We start from the raw sequence: 21,958 nt of genomic DNA on the forward strand, positions 1-21,958 counted from the left end.
TATGGGTGTCTTTATTGATATCTTTATCTATGGTATAGACACAGTGCTGAACATTCATTTCCTTAATATTAAGATAAATACAGATACTTGTCTAAAGTTTAAAAACTCAAATAAATATGTCAGATACTTTAACAAAAGTAAGAATAAGAAATGCCAGAGATGTTAAAAACTTCAAAATATTTAAATGGAAAAATTTTTGTAGGTTTGTATTTTCATAGCTAATGTCTGGTATCCATAGGAACAAATTTAATTTAAAAAATCAGTTCATTTGGGTTATATACATTTTAATTATATTTTTGTATTTAACTTATACATAAATATAGACTTTTACATTTTTAAATATCTTATGTAACTTATATAATTTATATTTAAAAATTTATTTGGGTAGTTCACAATTTATTTACAAGTAACTTCTAGTCATTTTTTGCCTATCCCCAAATTATTTTGGGGAACACATAAAACATGCACAGAACCTTTTATTTTTCCAAATATAGAATTTAATGAGACACAGTTATAGAAAAATTAAAGCAGATATCTGAACTACTGCATGGTTTATAAAAGCCATGTCTTCATTACCATTTTGTGCTCTGAATAATGACCACATCAGTGAAACACAGTGACTGTTTACTGGGTAACTTAGTGGAGAGTAACCAATAAAATCATCAAATGTGGGAAATGGTTTTGCAAAAAAAAAAATTCAGATGATCAGACACTGGGACTTCTTATTTGAACTACATGGAACCAGAGCCAGTAATTCATTTTTAATGAACTGCTCAAGGGATTCCAAGGAATTTAACTGTTTCAGACTTACAATTTGCTTGCTAATACTGGAGTTTGCTACTTGTTGGTGCTTCCATGTAGGGAAGAGAAACCTCACCTAAGACTATTTTGCTGCCATGTTCCTGAAGGACTACTGGTCACCTGGCCTAGTAAGACCAGGATATCTTGGGGTCACTTTCACTATGCCTTTGGCTGGTCTTGCCTGACCTTCTCCCCTATCACTCTCAGGGCCCCCATCAGCTTGGCCTCCATAGGCATGGGGATGAGGCAACATTGCCCACCATTGGGGTGGGGGTGGGGTCTCACATGCTCTCTTGTGTGTGCCCACATTAGCCCCCTTGCTCAGCCCTTTCTAGCCCATTCTGGATTCCTTTTGACAGAGGTTTGCTGACTATCTTTCATTCTTTTCCCTTAACTCAATGTTGTTACTGTTTTTTCTTCCAGTTTTGGCATGTTTTATCTAATATCCTTCCCTTCTAACCATGTCTTACATTGTGAAAAGCTTTTTACATTTTTCCCACCTTTTAATGAAAGGAGGGTGGTAGTGATGGGAGAGCAGACTGACAATAACTCCACACATGGGCTTTCTTAATTTACAAACTGACAGAGAGAGATTCTGTCATCAATATACCCTCAACAAGTCTTGTGGTTTAGATAGTATCAAGGTATTGCCAGCTTCTTTCTCATCAATCAACTATTTTTATGCTGCACAGTCATCTTTCTACAATTATATGCTGATCCAAGTCTCAGTATAACTGGGAAGCTTGTGAGAAGGAGGAGCTCACACTTCACCCTGCGACTACTAAACAAGAATCTGTTTTTTCCTAATAATGGTCCTCTCGTTAACTTCTTCCTAAATCATCACTCTGTTGTCATAATGGTATTCTTTCTAGTCGCCACTACTCTGGAGGTTGTGTAGAGATGTCCCTAATACTGACATGGTCATAATTATGCTTATTCTTCTCTCCAGCAGTTTTCAAACTTCTCTCTTCAGAGCTTTAAGATTCCTTGAAAATGCTTCACGTGAAATAATGAACCAAGAAATGCTGAGACGTGAAATACACGTCTCAGAGTGAGAGATAATAATGGATGGCGCTGTACTCCTTCTTTAGACCAACTCAACCAGAGCAGCTTTCCTTTGATGTATCTTATGCTTGATAACATGCTACTTGAGGAAAGAGTTGGCTCGCTGTGAAATGTTAGGAACCATGGGCCTACTCCATTGGTAGTGGTGGGTGAGGGGAAGCAATGGGTGAAACTTACTCTCTTTGCATCTAAATAAAACTCTTATTAGATTAGTAATATGTTCTAAGTGTCCTTTGCCACTTTAAGTGATAGGCTTTTTCATTTGGTGCATTTTTAATTACTGTTCCCTTTAACCACTGTTCCCACAAACTGTGGCCTGGACACTTCGTGGATAAATTTTAATGATTAAGCTGTATTCAAAGCCATTCACTTTCACAAAAACTCCAACCAGCGAACCAAGAAAGTATCTTGAATCTCCTTCCCTTCAAGGTGAGTTCTTTTGAAGAGCAGTGCACTGCCAGCACAGTTAAGCAGGAGCCATTATTCCTGGACTGCTTTAGGGCTGCTTCTCAATTCAAGAGGCCCAAGCCTGGTTTTTAGCACAAGACTCAGAGTCTGCATGAAAATAGAACCAGTAGGTCTACCTTCCCCCAACACATGCCTGGAACACTTTTTTATATACTGCTAAAACTCACTGAAAAAAATTGAGATGTTATAAAAACTTTTGTTTTTGACAAATGAATAAAGATAAGTTGCCGTTTGGTTTTGAAGGAAAAAGTATAAGCTCATTGGGGCCCAGCATAATCTTTAAATCCAGGAAGTCATAGTTTCCTACTGGTGCAAGCTAATGGTAAAGAAACTGAAATAAGAGAGCAGGCTTCAATTAGAGATAAGAATGAAGCAGATCTGGTTGGGACTTGTAAATCAGAATATAGGGCAAAGGGTGATGGTGTCTGTACTATAGAGCTTCATCTACTGTATGAGATCAAAGGCAGAAAAGTTTATTTTGTTCAAAACCTAAATTTTCTGTAGCACATAATCTAAATCAACCTGCCTACATTGCTCATTTAAACAACACAGACACATGGAGCCTAGAGTGGGAATGAAGGCTTATAATTTTGTATAGCTTCATGTAATACCTGAATACATCCCAGGGTATGTTGGGCAAATAATTTAAAAGTATTAGCAGGGTGGACCACAGTGGCTCAGTGGCAGAGTTCTCACCTGCCATGCCAGAGACCTGGGTTCGATTCCCGGTGTCTGCCCATGTTAAAAAAAAAGAAAAAAAAGAAAAAAATATTGGCAAAGTCCCTGGAAGGACTGGAGAAACAGAGGAACTATTACTTTCCCCCTGGGAAATCCCTGATACTCTCTCAAACATTAGGGACTCCCAAGTTAATAGGCCAAGACTTTGATCTTGAGGATTGTTTTTATGAAACTTATTTCTGTAGTAGAGAAGCTAAGCCTAACTATAATTATGCCTGAGTTACTTCCAGAAAACCTCTTTTGTTGCTCAGATATTGCCTCTCTCTCTCTCTAAGTCCAACTTTGCAAGGAAAATCATTGCTGTCCCTGCTATATGGGACATTCGGGGTGAAAGTCTCCCTGACAATGTGGGATATGACTCCCAGGGATGAGCCTGGCCTTGACACCATAGAATTGACAACATTTTCCTGACCAAAAAGGGGAAAAGGTATGTAGTAAAATAAGGTAGCAGTGGCTAAGAGAGTTCAAATAGAGTCAAGAGGCTATTCTTGAGGCTAATCTTAATGCAAGCCCAGATAAATATTGCTAATTGCTATGGTCTGCAACCCCCAACCAACACTATTCCTGTCAACCCTAAAGAACACCTAGGGCTCTATCTGATTTTCTACTAAAGTTTGATGCAGTAAGATTACTTTGCAGAAACCTGCAACCTCCAGATATTTCCTAGGCCAGATAAGCTTGAAACCCAGAGAGGCCAGCCTCTTCAAGAACAGCAACTAATTCCACCTCCTTATCCTATATTATCAACACCACTTTTCAACATGAGAGAGTTAAAATGAGCATTGCCCAAATATCCCTAAAGACTAGGAGAAGGATCAAAGGAGAAGGAGGAGTTATAACAGAGAAGATAGTACTTAACAAATGAGTATGAAGTTGAATCATTATATTGATATTTCTTTTAGTCTCCAGTGTCTTGGAGCATCTAGAAGGAAAAATCTGAAATTGTAGAACTGTAAGGCATTCCAAACTTTGAAATCTGTTCTATAACTACCTATTAAAATGTACTTTGGCATAAACAACAAATTAAAAAAATTAAATGTACTTTGAAATTTATTGCTTTTTTGTATATATGTTATATTTCATAATAAAAAGTTTCTTAAAAAGTATTAGTTGAATGAATTAGAAGAGCTAATTAGGTCATTGAAAATTATTGTTTTTACTCCTTTCAATTAAGGGTAAATTTAATTTCTTAGCTTTATTTCAGCATAGCAGTTATAATTTAAATAAACAAATTAAAAAATGCAAAGACTTATCCAAAAGAGATGCTTTTAATATTGCTTTACAATTTTAAATTTTTTAGTTGCATTCAGTGGATACCAGTGGGATTTAGTGAGTTTATTTCCATTTTGGTTTTAATTAGGAAATCATGGTCGAAATGTGGATAGTTATCCAAGCTAGAAGAATGAAATATTTTTATTATTTTGGATATTAGTGATTTTTTATTGGATAAAATTTCAGTGATGTTATGGTGTTAGTTGAGGTGTTTTTTTTTTTTTTAAGAATGAAGGAAATTTACCAAATATTTACTTAAGGTCATTTTGACTGTTGCAAAAAGATACGCTTGTTGAGAAAGTTGAATTTTCCCTATGAAAAAAAAACTCTCCAATTTCTAAGTTTTTACTGCATATCAGTTTGAGGTTGGGGTTCTGTGGAATTCCAAATAAACAAAATAAGTATTCAGAAGGACATTCTTTTACTTGTCATTGTGGTGATCAGAGGCAAGAAGAGGGGGAAAGTTTTAGAATAAAGGCTCTATCCCCTGAGATTTTCTAGCAGGGACACTTAGAATTCTCTTTAGACTTTTAGTCAAGATGAGAATTTTGGGGGGTGAAGGGGTAACTACATCTCTTCATCCTCTACCCCCATAACTGAGATTAAAGAAACCATCAGCAGCATAGATTTAGCAATGAAAATGAGGGCGGTCAGTGATTTGCAGCTATATTATGGTTAGAATAGAAACTTTGTTCCTGAATACTTTCCTCCCTTCTGCAATTATTAAAATCAGGTCTCTTTGCTCTACAACTTCCTAAGAGTTGACAGACACATTCCATGTCTTGCTCTTTTATCCTGAAACCCACAATGATTGTCCTAAACACAAATACCTCATGAACTATCTCCTGTTGAACTCACATTTCTGAAAAAAAGTTGAATTTCACTTATTTGGTGTCTGCCCACTTCTTCTATTGGCACATATGCTGTCCCCACTACTAGCTCCTACCCATCGCACTGTGCCTTTGAAACCACAATTCCATTATAAAAAGCACTCTTAGATATTGACCTTTCTCTGAATACTTTTTTCATTTCATTGCCTTAACCTAAATCTGGGGTCATTAGATCTGGACTGTAAAAGAATTTAGGGGTAAATTTGCCTCACCTTTCTTATTTTATAGATGAAGATAATGAAGTGTAAATAAATTAACTGATATGTTCAAGGTTTCATAGATATTTAGGAATACTACTAGAAGTACTTGTACTGCACTGTCATGGTCAGGTTTATGTGTCAACTTGGCCACGTGGTGGTGCCCGTTTGTCTGGTTGGGCAAGTGCTGGCCTGTCTTTTGCTTGAGGACATTTCATAGAATGAAAGCATGAGCATGTTGGCTGCATCCACAGCTGATTGCATTTGTAATCAGCCAAGGGAAGTGTCTTCTGCAATGAGCAATTCTTAATCTAATCACTGGAAGACTTTTAAGGAGTATTCAGAAGAGACAGTTTCTCTTCCTGCTTTGGCCAGTGAGCCTCTCCTGTGGAGTTCATCCAGACCCTCCATTGGAGTTGTCAGCTTCACAGCCTGCCCTGTGGATTTTGGACCTCTATGTTCCCACAGTTATATGAGACACTTTTATACATTTTATATCTATGGATATATCCTGTTGATTCTGTTACTCTAGAGAACCCTAGTTAATACATACACACAGACCTCTCATTTTTGTTAAATAGTATTGTTATTATTTATAATTATATCCTAGATTACAGTTATAAAAACATCATATAATAGCAGTAGAAATAAATCTGATGCTGATGTGACATTAATTCTTTATTCAACACATACTTATTGAGCATATACTATGTGGCAATAATTGACTGAGAATCTGGGAATTCAACTGTAAACAAAGTAGAAAAAAATTAAATTTAAAAATAAAATTAATTAAAAAAACAAGCAGAAATAAAAACACCCAACCTTCCTGGACCTTTAATTCTTGTGGTGGAAAATAGATTCTAAACTGATACATATGTAAAATATGTAATGGTTGTGCTCATGCTGAAAATTCAAGCTGGAAGGAGGTTGTTGTGTGTGGGTGTGTGGGTGTGTATAGCACTGGGGTGAAACCAAGGCTCTGGAAGTGAGGAAACTGAATATACTGGAACTGAATCCAAAAAAACAGATGCCCTTCTTGATTTAATTTTTGCTAATGAAGAGGGATTACCAAACATAATCCAACATTTTTTTTCCTTCCTCCTGATATGAACAATGTGAAATTATGGCAGAGGGTAATATAACAAAAGGGTGCTTTTGCCCTGGCTGCCACCCTCATTACCTTCATTTATCTTTGGGAGTCTCATTTATCAAAGCATCGTGATTCTCCCATTGACATGGCAATCACTAGCTAAGTTAATTAAAACCTAGAGCTCACATTTCTTCATTTTAAACAACTGAGTTCCTTTCTTGGAGGGAATGAGTGTTAAATCAAGGCTGCATGTGAGAGAAGAAAAAAACAAGGTACAGGAGAAACTGGGAGCTGCCAGGGCCTCAGTTCAAATACCATGATGTTGGACATTCTCAGGAGAGGGCAACAGCTTGGTGCCCCTCTATTTCTGTTAGAACTGCAGAGGGAATTGATGCTGGTGACTCAGCAGAATGAGAAGCAAGTACCCATCAGTTCTCTCTGCTTTTCCTAACCTGGTGAGTGATAAAATATTTCAAAGCATAAGGGGTGGGGGGCTTCAATTAGGTGGGAGTGATTAAATAAAGGAAATATTTTATTTTATGTTATTTTCTCTCAATGATATTTCTTAGTTTGTGCATATTTACCATAGTAGGGGAGGAATACATGTGTCACAATTTTCCTGCTGTTCTTCCTACTTCCCCTAGAATATTTCCTATCTCTCTTTCCTCTCCCAATTCCCTTCCTCTTTCTGCTCCTAACACTGGAGCTGCTGGAGTTGCATCTTTTACTCACTGTTTTTCTCCCTCTACTTCCTCTCCCTCTCCCTCCTCTTCCTGGGTAATCTTGACTGTTCACATGGTTTTAGCTGTCATCTAATTGCGATGATACCCTAATCACTCTTTCCAGCTCTCATCTCTCTGATCACTAGACTTGCACATTTTATGGACACCTGAAATGTCTCAGGTTTGGAAATAAACTAACCAATTTTACTCTAAAAATTTGCTCTTTTTGATTCTTCATTTTAGTTGATGTCTCCATTATCTATCTAGACCTCCAAATCAGATGCTTGAGTCATTTTTTTATTGCTCCCCCCCCCTTTTTTTTTATCATCAATCAATCACTGATACTGCCTATTTACATCTCAGTGATTTTTTAGGTCTGTTCTTCCTCTGCATCCCTACAGCTCTACCCTAATTTAGAGTCTTTTCTCTCCTCTTTTTCTCCTCCACCCCACCCATGCTTCACATTTCTGCAGGAGAGAACTGTTGAAAATGCAAATCTAACCATGTTAATATCCAGCTTTGAACACTGGCTTTAATTGATATCATCCTACAGGATCAGGCCGTTTCTTACCTAGAAGTCCAGACTTGTGCATTATTGATATACAGCAAACTCCATTGTAGGGAGAAAATTCAACAAGTGTATAATAACGATAGAACCATAGAATCCCAGAATTTCATGAAAGGACCCCTGAGGATCTCAGGTGATACATCCTCCTTGTCTCTGGATGCATCCTGGCTGCATCCTGTCTATCAGAGTAGAGGGGCTGAAAATGGAGGGAATTTATGTCTCAGATCTGATCTGAACTAGATGAAGTCTTCGTCTCCTTCCAAACCATCTCTGGATTGTTTGATTCAGAAAAGTCTTACTCATATTCTAGGTTCAGCTTAAATGATGTTTCCTGCAAGAAGCCTTATTCCATCCTTAGATAGAAGTGATCTTTTTTTTGTTGTTGCTGTTGCTTCATTTCCTCTTAATGACAGAAATTGTCTTTTTACTTTCAACATGTGGAATGCACTCAGTAAATGCCAAATGAATATGTGAATATAGGAACAGTGTAGAATTTTCAGATTCTATTTTGTATTATTATTCTTAGTAGTATAATATCAAGACCTCAAGCTTTACCTTCAGGGAGACTTTAGTTCAAATTCTGGCTCCTACACTTACTAGTTTTTTGATATTCAAAATGGTGATTGATTAATGAATTTGGTCTCCATATCTTTTTTTTTTTTACATGGGCAGGCACTGGGAATCGAACCCGGGTCCTCAGGCTTGGCAGGCAAGCATTCTTACCTGCTGAGCCACCGTGGCCCGCCCTGGTCTCCATATCTTTAAAATGGAGCTTTGGTTATTTTACTGAGGATTAAGGAATAAAAAGGATTTTTGGTCAGGCTGATAGAAGATGTTCTGTAAAATTTAATTTATTTTCCATTCCTGCTCTCTACTATTAGAGAGTGTTTGAGAGTTACCTGGGCTTTGTGTTTCCCATAGTGCCTGGCACCACAGCGCATTCAGTTGCTCAAATTAAACATGATTCAACAAGATAAGCCACAGATACTCAATTAGTATTTGTTGAATCTAATATTGGTGCCTAATTTCAAGTACTAGGTATTAGGGAGGATTGATTAAAAGTAAATAATCAGATAAAGGCAGTTTTGCAAAAGATCTTGGGGAGGAAGAGGTGGGTCAAATTTGAGAAGAACAGGAGAAAAAATACTTGAATGAGAGCCAGAAAACCTGGGTTCTTCTCCTTGTTCTACTACTAACAATCTTTGAGATCTGGGACAAGTCTATTATCCACCTTGAAATTCTGTTTCTTTATCTATAAAATAAAAGATAGTTTTCAAAACAAGGCTGATATTATACTGTAATATATGTGTAAGGCTTGCATATCCATTTTTATTGTTTGAGCTTATTTGTCAGCACTTGTATTTTATTAATCGGAAAACATTTTTAAAACATTGCTTTACTATTTTGCCTTTGTTTGTTTGTTTTCCTTCTAAGATGACATTTTCAGATTCTTGCCGTTGGGTGGGTCCATGGATTGAGTTCTGGCCAATAGATGTGAGCGGAGGTGATATGTAAATATTTCCAGGTGTGACCTACCAAACACACACACGAAACAACCACTGTGGCTTCTGGTAAGATGGCAGAGGGGAGGAGGCCAGGTCACCCCATCTCCGTGCACGAACTAGAGACCCAACAGAAAAATGACTGAGACAGCGGATCTGGGGTGCGAGTGATCATAGGGTGTCTTCTACCCTGCATGGAGAAACTTTGGGTGAGGTACTGAGAAATTTGGGATGGAGAGAACAGGGTGAATGTGCTGGGTCCTGACTTCGTCACCCCCACAGCTGGCTTGGGATGATTTTTCCTTTGGCTTCTTAGCTGGAAGTGCCCATGGTGAACTTGGAAGATAGCAGATAAGCTTTTCCTATGCATGGATTCCACTTTGGGTTAAGTGCCTGCTCTCTGCCCTTGTGGTACACAGCTGTGGGTGCCTGGTTTTGTTGTTTTTGTATATGTGTGTTTTGGCAAGGGCTAGGGAGGAGTGGGAGATGTGGAGTGTGCCTGTCTGACATCCAACCTGTGAAAGAGATCTGTTTGGGCCTTAGTGCCACCCCTTCCTCCACGAAAATGAAAGATCACAGGTGTGTGAAGTTGAAATGCCTAGTCCTGCCGCCCAGCATTGTCCCAGGAGGGAGTCTGGGGGGCCACTACATCCATTGGTTGCTTAGGAGGAGTCTGTTGGGGTGCCTATCCTTCATTCCCCAGTCTCAGGGTTGCTGGATTTCTGCATGTGCTAGAGTTGGTGGCCCTGACTAGAGTCCCTGTTTCAGGTCTTGGCTGTGGGAGGGAATTAGATGAACAAATTAACCTTATTAAGACATTAAAATGCCCCATCCACAGCAGACGGTTATAAAGCAAGTGAAGGTCCAGGCAGACATGGCTCATGTTAGATCACCTGAGGAGATACAGAAGTTGGGACAGCTGCTTAGTATTACTTCAAAAGAAATGAAGTACAGCCTTAAAGTAGTGGGGAAGCATAAAGAAGAGACAGATATGGCTCAATCAAGTGACCAAGTTAAATTATCTGAAGGATTCAGAATTTAGAACAACTAATTAAGGATGCTCATAATAAGGTGAAAGATATCAAGAGGTTACTAGAGAAGCATAAAGAAGAATTTGAAAGGATTAATAGAAAATATCAGACATCATGGAGATGAAAGATACTGTAGACCAAATTAAAAACATGTAAGAGACTCACAATAGTAGATATCAAGAGACAGAAAAAAATAAGCAAATTAGAAGACGGGACAAATGAACTTGAATGTTCAAAGAACTAATGGCAAGGAAGATGGAAGAAAATGCAACTTGATTTTAGGGAAATGATAGACAACACGAAGCATACAAATGTAAGAATTATTAGAGTCCCAGAGGGAGAAGAGAAGAGTAAAGGGACAGGAAGGCTAGTTGAAGATATAATGGAGAAAACTTTCCAAACCTTAGAAAAGATATAAACATCCAAACCAGACAGGCCCAATGAATCCCAAATAGAATTAAATTGAAATAAGCTTACTCCAAGACATATACTTATCAGAATTCAAATCTTGAAGGGAAGCAAAATGTCATAAAAGTAGCAAGAGAACAGAAATTATACAAGGGGAGCTATCTAAGACTGAGTTCAGACTACTCAAAAGGCACCATGGAGGTGAGAAGGCAGAGATATGATAAATTTAAGATTCTGAATGAGAAAGACCTCCAACTGTGAATTCTTTATCCTGCCAAGTTGTCCTGCAAGATTGAGGGAGAGATTAAAATCTTCACTGATAAACGATGACTGCAAGAATTTGCCCACAAGAGACCTGCCCTACAAGAAATATTAAAGGGAGCTGTGTTGACTGAAAAAATACCAGAGAGGGAGGTTGGAACGAGGGTATACAATTGAAGAGTGTTAGCAAGGGTAATTTAGAGGATAAAAAGTGAGAGAGAGAAAAGAATATATAGATCTGATAAAAACTACAGGATAAGACACTAGACCCAAGAATCACTTTTACAGTCATATATTTAAATGTTAATGGACTAAATTCGCTAATTAAAAAAGACAAATTGACAGAATGGATTCAATAATATGATTTATCTACATGCTGCTCATAAGAGATTTATCTTCGACCCAAGGATATAAATAGATTGAAAGTGAAAGTATGGAAATAGATGTTCTAAGTAAGCTGTAACTAAAAGAAAACACAAGTATGCTATAGTAATATTAGATAAAATAGATTTTAAATGTTATAAGATTTTCATGTTAATCTAAAAACACTCGTATCTTTATATTTTCTTGAAATCAAAACCTTGAAACCATTTGGTAACACAGGTTAATACTGTAGCAAAGTTGATTTTTTAATAACTTTATACTTGATATTTTGACCATGTACACAGTTTGATAGCAAATTAAATGGTGATTAAGTTAGTGTTCAACATTTAAAATTTAAGAAATGCTGATATCTGTATCTCTAAATTTTTTCCTGGTTTTTCTTAATTTTAAATAGGTTTATGAAGCTTACTGTACAAACATAGGCTTTACAATGATTATATTTTATTTAATATGCCTACAGATAGGCTGACCAAGATATCCATTATTGCTGGTTGAGATTTTCATATATTAATTGTAAGAACATTTACATCTTTATTTTTTCCTGAAATCAAAAACTTGAAACTGTTCAGTAACATAGGTCATTACTGTAGCAAGGTTGATATTTGTAATAACTTTCTACTTGGTATTTTCAGAACCTTCACAGTTTTAAAAGTTAATCAAATGGTATTTAAGTTAGCATTTAATATTTAGAATTTAAGAAACTCTGCTATCTGTATTTAAAGATATAGGATAAGATGGTACATCCAAGAATTGCTTTTATAGTAATAATTTTGAATATTAATGGACTAAACTCACAATTAAAAGACTCATTGACAGAATGGATTAAATAATATGACCTATCTGTATGCTGCTTACGTGAGATTTATCTTAGACCTAAGGATATAAACAGATTGAAAGTGAAAATATGGAAATATATGTTCTATGTAAGATGTAACCAAAAGAAAGCACAAGTAGCTATATTAATATTAGATAAAATAAATTTTAATGTTATGATATCGTAAGAGACAAGCTTGTCATGTCTTATATGTAAAAATATTTGTATCTTTACATTTTCTTGAAATCAAAAACTTGGAAATGTTCAGTAACATAGGTCATTACTATTGCAAAGTTGATGTTTCTAATAGCTTTCTACTTGCTATTTTGAGAGTGTATATAGTTTTGATAGCTAATCAAATGGTATTTAAGTTAATGTTCAAGATTTAGAATTTAAGAAATGCTGATATCTGTAGATATTTTCCTTATTCACCTTAATTTTAAATTGGTTTATGTAACTCACTGTACAAACACAGGCTTTAGATTGATTATGTTTTGTTTGGAATGCCAAAAAATAAAGTGTACAATAAAGAAAAAAATTTTTAAAACCAACCATTGCACGTGTGACCCCGGTTCTCTTTCCCCATCAGTCAGTTAAATGGAGAGAACTTTGAGGCTCTAGAAGAAGGCTGAGCTACAAGACAGACGGCGACTGGGTCCTTGATTGCATGGAGCAGAGCCATTCCCAAATCTGAACTCATAATGGACTATGATGTGAGTGGGAAATATGCTTTTATTTTGTTCTCTTACTTTATATTATCTCTTAAAGCAGTTAATGCTATTTATCCTAATTAATACCTGTAACCTTCCCAGGTTCCCACATTTAGTGAATGGTCGAACCCGGATTTGTTCTCAGACAGGCTGACTTCAGAGTTCATGGTCTTAACCCCAAGGGTCCTTTTAGGTTTTGAAGTTAAATGAAAGTATGAGATTGTGGTATATACAAACACATACAATATAGGCCAGCAATGAGAAGTTCCATGATCAGTACAAAGTGCAATGAAAGTTCACAGATAGATCACCTTTTGATTCAGAGGATCCAGAAAGTCTGAATAATAAACAAACCATGCATTCACATTCTAATTTCATTTTTAAAGCTGATCTGGGCCTTACATGCAGACTTGCTATGGGAGAAACTGGGTTGAGTGTGGAGAGATGAGAGTTGATCAGAGGTCTAGAACTAGTAAAATACATGTGATGTAGGGAAAGAGGTTATTGTTCTAGGATGCTGATGTATAGCATGAGAGTAAGACAGGAGGCTGCGGGTAGAGGGAAATTGAAGTGTTGGGGAGTAGGAGAAGAGGATCAGGTTGTTAGAAGTCTAGGCCACTTTGTTCTCATTTGGTAGTGTCCTTCTTTACCTTTCAGAGACTGAGCATTTTTAAAATTATACTCTTATCTTTTTGGTGATTGGTGAGTAACATTAAGCTCCTTTTTTCTCAGTAGTTTTCACCATGTTACATTACCATTAGAGGAGCAAGCTGGAACTTGACTTCTCTTCCCCAATACCAGTCCTCACTACACCTTGAAAATCTATTTCTCATCAAAGTTTGGTCCACACTCTTTTCTCCATCTTCACATCCACCTAAAATAGAGGGACTGCTTTATACCTGCCTCACTCCATCTCTTTCACTTTCCTTTCCTTCCTCTTTTTCGATAGTCTTTTCTTTCCTCATTGACATTAATGTTGTGTTTGATCTCTATTACTTCCTAACAAATAACTACAAATGTAGTATCTTAAAACAGTAAAATTCGTTACCTTACAATTCTGTTGGTCAAAAGTCTGCATGGGCTCAGGTGGGTTCTTTGATTGTGGTTTCACAAAGCTAAAATCAAGATATTGCCTCAGCTGGGCTTTTATCTGGAGCCTCTGGGGAGAAAGGCACATCCAAACTTATTCAGGTTGTGGGCAGAAGTTAGTTCTTATAGGACCGAGGTCCTCATTTCCTTGCTGGCTACCAGCGAAGGACCTTTTTCACTCCTAGAGGCAACCTGCCTGCCTTCGCACATGGCCCCCTCCATCTTTTTTTGTTTCTTACAACATTTAATTTTGAAATAATTTGAAAGCTACAGGACAGTTGCAAAACTAATAAAAACCCTATACAGACACTTGTAACATACCTCAATCTCCCTGATGCACAGAACTGCCAATTTAACATTTTTCCACCTTTGCAGTTTCATTCTATCAATCATATTTATATCTGTATCTACCTATCTATATATTTAACTGTCTTTCTCTGGATATCTGAGAGCAGGTTAGACACATAATAATTGCTGAACACATATGTTCATTTCCTATGGACAGCAATGTTCACTCATGTAATCACCTTAAGTATAGTTATCAGTTCAAGAAATTTAACACTGATATAAAGTTTATGTCCTCTTTTCCAATTTTTTCCTATATTTCAGTGATGATATTTTGAGTCTTGTCTCCATTCTTCAATCCCATCAAGTATCATGCATTGCATTTAATTGTCATTATTGCTTTAGTTTTCATTTTTCTCTCTTTTAAAATTGTGAATACATATATACAATATAAATGTTCCCATCTCCAACTCTTCCCAAGTATACCATGGAGTGTGATTAATTACATTGACAATGTTAGCATACCTTCACAACCATCCATTACTAGAACTTTCCCTTCACACCAAATAGATACCCTATACTTCTTTTGCATTAACTCCCTGTTGCCCCTTCCCTGCATCTCTGATAACATGTACTCTACTTTTTGTCTCCACGAGTTCACATTTTCTCTGATATTTTCTTTGTGGTTACTGTGGGACTCAAATTGAGCATCCTAAATCTATAACAATCTCCTTTGTTTTGATACCAACTTAACTTCAAAAGCATGCATAAACTATGTACCTATACTCCTATACATTTATGTAGTTCTTGCTATAAATTGCATATTTGTATATTTTGTGTCCCAAACCATTGATTTATCATTACATTTTATGCATTTATCTTTTAGAATCTGTGGGAAGTAAGAGTACAGTAGTGCTGGTATTTATATTTAAAATGTCATCTTCACCAGAGATTTTTTTTTTTCATGTGGCTTCAATCTACTATTGTCTATTTTCCTTTCCTTTCAACTTGCAGATCTCCCTTCAGCATTCTTTGTAGGGCCGGTCTATTACAGTCTATTGGTGACAAAATCCCTCGCTTTTGCTATTCTCTGGGAATGTCTTAATTCCTCCCTCATTTCTGAAAGATAGTTTTGCCAGATACAGAATTCTTGGTTGGCTTTAAAATTTTTTTTTTTCTTTCAACACTTTAAATATGTCTTCCTACTGCCTTCTTGCCTCCATTGCTTCTAATGAGAAATGACATTTAATTTCATTGATATTCCTTTTAATGTGACATGTTGCTTCTCTCTTGCATCATTCAAGAATTATCTCTTTATTTTCTGTACTTGTCCGTTTGATTATAACATGGTGTGGTGGGTCTAGTTAGGTTTCTCCTGTTTGGAATTCAGTGGGTATCTTGGATGTGCATATACGTGTCTTTGTTAAATTTGGGGAATTTGCAGCCATTATTTCTTTGAATATTTTCTCAGATACTGTCTCTCTTCTTTTGGGACTACTATAATGTATATATTTTATACTTGAAGATGTCCCACAGGTTCCTCAGGCTCTGTTCATTATTTCTTTTTCTTTCTTGTCCTCAGACTGGATGATTTCAATGATCTTATCTTCAAGTTTGCTGATTCTCTGTTCTGCCATATCCAATTTGCTATTGAACCTCCCTAGGAAATTTTAAATTTCTGTTACTGTGGTCTTCAGTTCTGTTGGTTTGTTTTCATAATTTTCATCTCTCTATTTGTATTATTCTTGTTTTAATCTAACCTTTTCCTGATTTCCTTTACTTCTCTGTCCATGTTTTCCTTTGCTCTTTGAGCATATTTAAAACCACTGTTTAGAAGTCTTTCCCTGGCATGTCTCAGGTCTGAGTCTTCACGTTGATGGTTTCTAAATACTTTAATCTTCTCTTTTGCCTGAGCCATCATTTCCTGTTTTTTTTTTTTTCTGTTTTGTAATATTTAGTTGAAACCTGGAATTTTGATCTTTTAATTTTTTATAGCTCAAATTTAAACTCCAAGTTATTTGTTCCTTACGCTTATATACAGCTATTATTATGACAGATCCTTCCTTGAAGGCTAACTAGCAGAAACATAGAAGATGAAGGGAAAAAAAAAGAAAACACCTTCCTCAGACTTTGCAAATTGATCTGTATGAGTGCTCTCCTTCAGAGCTTAACCATGCCATGAGTTTAGAGTACAGTTCCAGGCCAAAGCATTAGGTCTGCCCCAAACTGTTCTGTACAAGCCTCTTATCTTGTGCATGCATGTGTGGCCCTAGAAATTCCGTTTACATGGGTACAAATATTTCCTTCTTCCCTAGGAAACAATGTCCTCATGGCCCTCCATGTGCATCATATGTCCATCAGGTAGCAATCCTTTGACCCATGCAGCACACTTTGACTGCTCTCCCACAACTTTCTGGAGGATAGCTCGGTGGTCCATCTTCTACATTCAGGGCAAGTTCTGAGGCAGCAAATCTCTCACGCCACCACCAAATAGATTGAGCCAGATATAGATGCTCCCAGTACGTGCACAAGGGTTACTCTGCTCCCTCCAGTCCTGGGACAAAGGATTCACACTGGAGCATAGGCCAGCTCCACACTGAGCTGATAAGAGAATGGAGTAAGGGCAGCCAGGATGCCACAATATCCTATCACTTTTAAGTGGCTTTATTTCTTGATTTGGTGATTGCTCACCCTGTTACTGCAATCCTTTAACTGTTTTCTGGATCTTTTAGAAAGAGATTTAGCCAGTTCTTATGGTTGCTCAAAGCTTTTGTAGGGGGATGGAGCCCTGAAACATCTCTCTCCCTCCAACTCTGAGCCAGCAACAGCATGTCAGATATCCCCCATGCTTTAGTTTCTCTGACATCCTCTTCTGATATCACCCACAGAATTATCTCTGCTTTTAAGGGCTAATGTTATTCAATTAGCACCAATATGATACTCTCCCTGTCTTAACTATACCATACAGTATAACCTAATCATGGGGTTGATGTTTCATCATATTCACAGGTCCTGGAAATTAGAGTGTGACATCTTTGTGCCACTTTAGAAATTCTGTCTACCACAAATGTGCATGTACAGGCACACCTCGGAGATATTGTGTGTTTGGTTTCAGACCACTGCAGTAAAGTGAATATCACAGGCAAGCAAGTCACTCGAATGTTTTGCTTTCTCAGTACACTTAAAAGTTATATTAACATTATGCTGTAGTCTATTAAAGTGTGCAATAGCATTATGTCTAAAAAGCAATGTACATATTTTAATTAAAATGTGACAAGGAGGCACGAAGTGAGAGTATGCTTTTGGAAAAATGGTACCGATAGACTTAATCGACGCTGATTATCACAAACCATTAATTTGTAAAAAATTCAATATCTGCAAGTGCAATAAAATGAAGCACAGTGAAACAAGGCATGCCTAACATATAAAATAATTATAATAAATTAATATATATAATAATAAAAATAAATTCCAACTTTTTCCATAATTTTTGCTTTCCTACCTACATTGTCCATTATCACATCTTTTGCAGTTTCTGTTATGTTTAACTGCATCGAACAACAGTACATATTTCATAATTGTTGAATACCTTAAAGTACAAAAATGGCAAATCTGAGAAATTTTCATCTCCTCTTTATAAATTCAGTAATCATTGAGCATTTACAGTGTGCAGGGTATGGTACAAAGTACATCATTTTAATTCATCTAATCCTTACAAGGAATCTTCTTGGTTGGTACTGTTAGCAGTACTATTTTTTTTTTTTTTTTTTACTTGGGCAGACACCGGAATCGAACCCGGGTCCTCTGGCATGGCAGGCGAGCATTCTTGCCTGCTGAGCCACCATGGCCCACTTGGCAGTACTGTTTTACAGATGAGGAAGTAAGGCAGAAAGAGATCAAGTACATTGCTCCACGTCTCACAAACATGGTAGATTCAGGATTAGAAATCTAGGTATGAGTGCAGATATCATCTCTCAACCTTTGTGCTTCTCAGACTCAGCAAATTGCTCCTATTAAGCAGTTATCTATCTGCCCAAAGAAGATGTAATCAACCACCCAGAGAAGATGTAATTAGCCACCCAGAAATCCAGCAGTTTAGGTCCAAAGGAGCTGTGAGTTTTTAATGGACCAATTCATTTGTGTTTCACTGATATATCAGCAAATGGGCAAATGGCTCCTGGCATGAATGGAGGAATGACTTTCCAGTGATTTAAAATAAACTGTTAATTGATGCTGCTCAGATCTTTAGAAGACTTAAATGGATTGGAAAGATTCAATAGCAGCATATTATTTTCTGAAGCAGCATGAAATAACCTCTATTTGTAGGATAGAAATAAAGCCCAAAGAACAGTCAATGTTATAGACCAGTTAAGTGCACATTTTTTTACCTGTCCATTGCAAACAAGAGTAAATAAGTGCTTCTAAACAATTTGACAGTTTGACCAAATTCTACTAATCATAGGGTACCAGGGAATTCATTTAGACACGAGGGGAAAAAAACAGGGTTGCCATGACCTAATGAGGTTTTTTCATCTCCAATATCTGTGAAACATATTGTTTAGTAATACTTCAGAGGTGCATAAGTAATTTGAAGTAAATTAATATTATAACCAGAAATGTCTAGTTTGGACCCAAATCCAATTGCTGTTGGTGTGGCATGTCTGTCCTTTTGTGTGTCTTTTTGGTTACCAGGAACATACCAGGAGATAGTGTTTTGATTGTGCCTGTTGGAGGCTTGAGTTACTGAGCAACTGAGGGACCTGCAGTGGTCCTAGCACCTCTCAGACTTTCCAACTCACATCCTCACTGTCAACTCTCTTATCTTTTCATAGTATATGCTTAATACCTATTTGTTGAATGAATGAAAAAGTGAGTGAGGTCCCTTAGAGAAAGGATCACTCAATACCATTCTAAGGAGGTTGGGAGAGCACCAGTGGTAGGTTGAAGATCTAGAATTGAAGTCAGCATGAAATCTGGTGAGGACCAACATATTACTGGGTTTTCACCAGCCATATCTTATGTCAGGGTTTGGATCATATCTCAAGAACCACTTGTTGGTAACGTAGTGTATGAGTGGGACTTTTATGGTCAAAGACACATGCCTTAAGAGGAAATCACTAAGTTCCTAAGCCTTTATAAAATCGTACAGTGTTTAAGAGTGAAACTTAAACCAACCAAGAAAGGAGCATGATGTTTATCATCCACAACACAGCTGCCCATTAAAAGGCTTACTTTTGTAGGTCTGAGCTGGTTGGCAAAGGCCAGGTCGTAGAAATTTGCACTGGCTCATGAGGTAGAGAAATAGAATCTTTCTTGGGACAAGGCCATTTTGTGCCTTTGGCACTGTAAGAGCAGTGTCTAGGGACCATGAGCTTTTCAGTGGCCCATAAAAATATTTAAAGCCTGAAAGAATTATGCATTCAACATATTTCAAACAGTAAAATTGAAATTAATAAATGTCTAATTCAAAATCTATAAAACATAACCTTATGTTAATCCATTAGTTATATTCTCATTAAAGAGACATTGATTTTATTTGAAAACAATTTTTAGATTGGACTTTTTTTTTTACCTAGCCCAAATTCTCAAGAATGAGTGGTAACTACAGAGAATTTGATACAAATTCCAAATTAAATGGATTGTGTGTGTAATTTCTAAAACAAAATTATGATAAGCTTTCAAACATTTTATAGCAAATTTATATTAATTATATTTAACAAGACATATATAAACATTTTAATATATTTGATGCAATCTCCAATGTCGCCTGTAAGAGTAAGGTTGCCCTGGGATAACCTTGGTCTTGAAACAGTCTTTTTTAGTTTATTCTTTCATAAGAAACAGAAAACTGTCTATGCAAAGAGAAGTAAATTTCAGAAGGAGGAGTCTAAGTGGGATGCAGAGTTGAGAGACAGAGACTAGGCAGTGTGGGTTTCAGGGAAAGCTGTCAGCAGGTAGCGGAATACAGGCTCCCACCCCATGCCCCATCTCTAATAAGAAAGAACCAGCAGTAGTAAGTCACTGCTCTTAGCTCTCAAGCACCAAAACTAGGGCTCAGGTACAGGGATTTTCTGAGAAACAAGTTAGATGCTTAAATTAGCACAAGATGAAAGCTTGCCTCGCCAAAAGGAGAGATGTTTATTTGGTGAAAAATTTATATTTTGGGTAGTGCATTACCTAATTTAACCTGTATGGCCAGTTTAGTTGAACACCTTAAGTACATGGAATCTTGAATAGGGTGTGAGATTTTGTTGGTTTGTCCAGGTTAGTTAGTGTGATACCCCAATATATCCCAGAGTAATTTGGGCAGTGAATGAAGAAGTATTTGCAAAGTTCCCTAGGGGGGCTGGGGAGAGAGAAAGAAATATTCAGCTTCCCCATTTGGAGAATTCTTGATATTCTCACAAGCAGTGGGGACAACCAAATCAGTAGGCCAAGCTCTAGATCTTGGGGGTTGCCCCTGTGAAACTTATTCCTGCAAAGTTCAGACTCAACGTACTTATAATTATGCCTAAGAGTCACCCTCAGGGAACCTCTTTTGTTCCTCAGATGTGGCCTCTCTCTCTAAGCCAACTCTGCAGGTAAACTCACTGCCCTCACCCAACGTGGAGCATGACTCCCAGGGTGTAAACCTCCCTGGCAATGTGAGACAGAAATTCTGGAATGAGCCGACACCCGGCATCAAAGGATTGTGAAAGCCTTCTTGACCAAAAGGGGGAAGAGAGATATGAGACAAAATAAAGTTTCAGTGGCTGAGAGGTTTCAAGCAGAGTTGAGAGCTTATCCTGGAGGTTATTCTTATGCATTATATAGATATCCCTTTTAGTTTATGGTGTATTGGGGTGGCTGGAGGCAAGTACCTGAAACTGTTCAGGTGTGTTCCAGTAGCCTTGATTCTTGAAGACGAGTGCATAAAGAGATAACTTTTACAGTGTGACTGTGTGATTGTGAAAACCTTGTGTCTGATGCTCCTTTTATCCAGAATATGGACAGATAAGTAAAAACTAGGGATAAAAAATAAATAAATAATAGGGGGATAAAGGGTAAAATAAATTGAGTAGATGAAAATATTAGAGGTCAATGAGAGGGAGGGGTAAGGGGTATGGCATGTATGAGTTCTTTCTTTTTTCTTTTTATTTCTTTTCCTGGAGTGAGGCAGATGTTCTAAAAAATGACTGTGGTGATGAATGCACAACTATGTGATGATATTGTGAGTCATTGATTGTACACCATGTATGGAATGTATGTGTGAAGATTTGTTGATAAAAATATTAAAAAAAAAAAGCTGGCCTTGATGGCAGGCTTGATTTTCTAATGAGTCCCATGAGTTTTAAGGCAGAACTCAGTTTCCCTACTGACCAAGAACAGTTCCCAGGGCCTGGGGAAGGGTGTGCATGAGGGGATCAAGCCGGTTGACAAATATTTATTAAGTACCTACTATGTACCAAAGATGTGCTAAATTCTAGGAATATAGTAAAGAACATCTTTACTATAGGGCATCTCTGTGGGTTTTGTATGGCTGCTACACCAGTCAGGGCTGAGGCGTTCTTAGTTGGCCCTGTATGGGCAAGATCTTCCCCAGGGCACTGTATGCCATTGAGAAATGCTCTCTTTGGATATTTTTGAGTGGCTTTGGTTTACTATGTTTTCTCTCACGAAATCT

This window comes from Tamandua tetradactyla, chromosome 6, assembly GCF_023851605.1.
Source record: "Tamandua tetradactyla isolate mTamTet1 chromosome 6, mTamTet1.pri, whole genome shotgun sequence".
NCBI lineage: Eukaryota > Metazoa > Chordata > Mammalia > Pilosa > Myrmecophagidae > Tamandua > Tamandua tetradactyla.